At 43.7% G+C, this 4,339-nt stretch overlaps 1 long non-coding RNA gene across 1 annotated transcript; it reads left to right on the top strand.

Annotated features, from left to right (window-relative positions):
- Positions 1-239: 239 nt before the first annotated feature.
- LOC119104552 (uncharacterized) lies at positions 240-4,320 on the top strand. Its single transcript, XR_005094958.1, has 3 exons — positions 240-303; positions 2,814-2,960; positions 3,196-4,320. It is a non-coding gene; the product is annotated as an uncharacterized LOC119104552 (long non-coding RNA).
- The last annotated feature ends 19 nt before the right edge of the window (positions 4,321-4,339 follow it).

Raw genomic sequence — 4,339 nt, 5'->3', positions numbered from 1 at the left:
GCAACACTTGGCAGCATCTGGCAGCTAAACCTAAGGAATACCTCGAGGGGAACGTGTATATCGACTCATGAGAGTCGATATACTGAAAACGGCCCTCCTGTGTAAATCACATCGGATCCGAGTCGATTTACACACAACTGCTCAACTGTGTAAATCGAGTCAGATTTATGACGTCACGTTTGCGCATGCGCACTCGCCTACGTATGCGACCGTGTCCGCGCCGACCCTCGGCCTTGGATGCCGGGCGTGTTGAGGGTTGGGTGTGGGCGGGTACGGTGCGCCAGCCACGAGGGATGCAGGCAGGTAGATGGCAGCAGCTCCAAATCAGGATTGACAAAATTTTGAATACCCATTTTGTGGATTGAAAGCATGCTGCTCTTGGTGACAAAGCCCTTTCATGTGCCAGGAGGCCATGTTGTATGGTACCATCGCCCTTTGCTGCAAAATCGGAAGGCCCAGTGTTTTAAATTGTCAACATCTATTCGCCTGGATATCATGCTTATAACAGCTTGGTAAAGGAGCATATGCCTGCAATTTTCCTTTCCATTCAACTTTCAAGACAACATTGCTGAGAAGGCCCCCTGTGAAGCAGCCCCATTTGGCTTAGGAGGCTCGTTGAAAATCCTCCCCCAAATTGAAAATCCATGGTGCCAGCCCCTCAGCATCAGCAGGCTGGACTGATTTTCCCTCACTTGTTTCCACTTTGTAATAAGGTAATTCATTACTAGTAGCACATTCTTTGTACTCATATGTTTTGTTATAAAAGGGAGCAGCTTTTATCAGCTAGTTGAATGTTGCAGTGCCTTTGTATAGGATAAATGGTAATCTTCAGCTGATTCTTTGAATGCCTGTCTTCTGGTTTGAAAAGAAATTGGCCTATCCTCACTGAAAGCAAGACTGGGTGGGTGTGCAAATCAAAGTCTGTGGATCTTGTTTAAATGCTGGAAATGATTTTACCTCAGGTGGTACCAATTCAAGAAAGGATTTCACAAATACTATACACTCCTAACAAAATTGCATGAAAGCTGTAAAATAACAGCTGGAAATGATTAAGTGTTTTTCAAACTAGCATTGACAAGCAGATATATCGTGAGCAAGGTACACAGTTGTAACAAAACGCAAGTGACCAAAAACAGCTATTTATCAATTTTACAAACTTCGAACACACAGCGGCTATGCTCGAAAAGCAAATTTTGATCTAGCAAGGTAAGAAAAGATGTTGCTGGAGAGGTTAGCTTCATCAACATGTATTTCAGGACCCACTAAGGCTAGAATGCAAACAATAAACATGATTGGTTATTGTTGAATTGTTCACATATTTTTTGCATGTATGTGAACTTATTTAAAAGGAGGGTTTGGATTATATATATAGATATATATATATATATAGATATAGATATAGATATAGATATAGATATAGATATATATATATATATATATATATAGATATATATATAGATATATAGATATATAGATATATAGATATATAGATATATAGTATATGATATATATGTATAATATATATATTATATAGATATTTATCTATCTAGTTATATATAGTTTATATATATATATATTATATATATAGTTATTATATGTAAGGAATTTCCTTTCAATATATATATATATCTATATATATATATATTATATTATATATATATATTGTAGCAATTGCTAGCAAACGATGCTTTAGCAGTTTGTTTTCATAACCTAGCAAGGTTGCAAATTGGATTGGCTCCCCCCAATGCCCTTGTTTGTCTAATATTATTACTTAATGGCCTGATCAGCCTCTACAGTGATAAAAAGTTGACTGCGTGCTGAGTGATTGCTGCATCATACATTAGTTGTTGACCCAAGCTAGGTTTTAAACATTGTATGCGGTGTACAGCCTTCATAACTTTTTCATATAGTACTGATGGTCTGATGATCTCTGCCCCTGATGGTCTAATGTAGCACTCCTGTTATCTGGCACCCTGGCCCCTGGTGTTCTAGATCAGAAGGCCCAATGTTGTGTTATGGTGAGCACTTTGCTGGCTTGGGAGGCTGCGTTACAAGCTAGGAAGCTCTGTACTGGGTTAGCAGGCACTCTCTATTTGAGAGGCCCCTTTGTTGCATGAGATGGCAGCAGTTCCAGGTCAGGGTTTCCTGACCTGATATTACTGCCCTTGAGAGTCTGGTGAGGTACTCCTACCTCCTGGCACTCTGGCCCCTGGTGGCTAGACTTGGTACTCCTGACCCTGATGGCCTGACCTGATACTACTTCCTCCTGGTGGCCTTACCTGGTACCACCACCTGATAGTGTGCATTGATACCAGTGCTCCAGGTAGAATAGTACTGCTGTCTCATGGTGATCTGGCCTGGTACTTGTGTCACATGGAAGAAGGACTTATACATCTGCTCCTGATGGCCTCACCTGATACCCCTGTGCTTAGTGATCTGGGCTGGTATTCCTGCCACCTGATAGGGTACCCCTATCGCTGATGGTCTGACCTGGCACTGCTATTGCCAGCTGGTCTGACCTGGTACCCATGCCTCCCGCTTGTTTGGCATGGTGCCTTGTGCCTGGTGATCTGACCTGGTGCTCCTGATGATCAGACCATCAGTGTGTGGGGTCACCAGATCAGACTACTGGGGTCAGAATTACCAGGTCAGACCACCAGGAGGTGGGTACCAGATCTGATGTCAAATACCTGATAGTTGACCTGGTACCCCTGATGATCTGACCTGGTACCCCTGATGATCTGACCTGGTACCCGCGATGATCTGATCTGGTACCCCTGATGATCTGACCGCCGGGCATGCTCTTTTTGCAGATTTATCTACCAGTGGTGCTCCTCAGTTGACCCGGCGAGATGTAAGCGCTCCTCTGCACCACCTTATGATGCCTCCGCGACTTACGAAAAACCGTGGTCGTGCTAAAGGCGGCGTCAGCACATTCGTGGGATCAGGAAAGAAATAAGGTAAGTTTGCTTGTGAATAGATACGACCTTCCATTGACAATTGTTAGTAAAACCACATCTCGAACAAAAGTGAGCCGGCAAATATGACACGCGCATGTGCAGTGCGTTTCCGGTCATGACTAACGTGTATCGATGAATAGCACATGGGACGACGTAAAACTAGTTCATAATGCTTCTGCTCAGTTGGTGCCATGTCTTAATGTGTGTTTTTATTAACTTATTCTTTTTTCTACAGAGTACTGAACAGCAGCGGTGGATGGAATCGCTGGATTACACCATCCACGTACTCGGCATTAAACCCGTTATCATGCACCGCGTGATCACGGCGTTCCATGAATTGGACATAACTTCGGTCATCGGAAATGCCTTGACTTTTCCCGGATACCTGGAGAGCTCTTAGGCTTGTTCTACTCTATAGAACATGCTCGATATCTATATTCGTTTGCATGTCATGATGTGAGTATCTAGTTTGCCAAGACACACCACGTACATATATGAGTATTGCAAGCCTAGCCAGAGACTCTGAAAGACTGAAAGCGTTTCCGACTGACGGTGTTGGTTGGTTCCAAACTGGTTAAGCGCTGTAAAATAGCACCGCTCACCAAGCAATGGTTGCTTACGTCCAACCTGTTGCGTCCCTGGATGTGCTTGCATTATCTCCTCACTGATTGAGAAGAACGTTGAGCGGGCTTAGATCTGTCGTCTACCTGAACTAAGTAGCTGACGTGAACTAAGAAGCCTCGTCAAATGTCTTTGATGCGTTCATAGACGACAGTTCCACACATGCGAGAACTGACTGGGTAATTATATATTTGCCCCATGTGAAGAAGGTGCAATGTATGTACAAATGTATGTACAATTTTGTTTTGTGCTAGTTTAACCAGTGACCCCTAAGGCGAATGTGTTTTTAAAAAATACCAACTTGAGAACATTGCTTTGGCTACTTGTTCAATATGTCGTGCCACTGCCACTAATGCCACTAATTGCTTAGCCACTAATTGCCACTAATTGCTTAGCGCGTTCAACACTTCAGCAATGGCTGTTATTGATGATGTTTTTTGACACTGGTTGTGCTCGCACGCTTTCGATCTTGTCAAGAACGTTGATGATTGTGCCTAGTGGTAGATTTCCATGCATCTCAGCACCCATGGTGTGCCTTTGTTAGTGTACGGGATTTATAGGCGTGTGAGAAAGTCTTCCTGGCATAGCGAGACTTCCTGGCCGCTCCAATGCGGCAATAGACCTGCGCTGTTGACATGGTCGCTACTGTTCGTGGCATGCATCTGTGGTAAACTCGTATGGCTGCCTGCCCAGAACTGTATGTCGTGTACCTTCCAAGGCTGTGGTTATCCCGGAGAGGTCATTGACCTCGATACTTT

The sequence above is a fragment of the Pollicipes pollicipes genome, unplaced genomic scaffold, assembly GCF_011947565.3.
Source record: "Pollicipes pollicipes isolate AB1234 unplaced genomic scaffold, Ppol_2.1 Scaffold_6052;HRSCAF=7182_pilon_pilon_pilon, whole genome shotgun sequence".
Classification (NCBI taxonomy): domain Eukaryota; kingdom Metazoa; phylum Arthropoda; class Thecostraca; order Pollicipedomorpha; family Pollicipedidae; genus Pollicipes; species Pollicipes pollicipes.
This window is presented reverse-complemented; position numbering and strand designations above follow the sequence as displayed.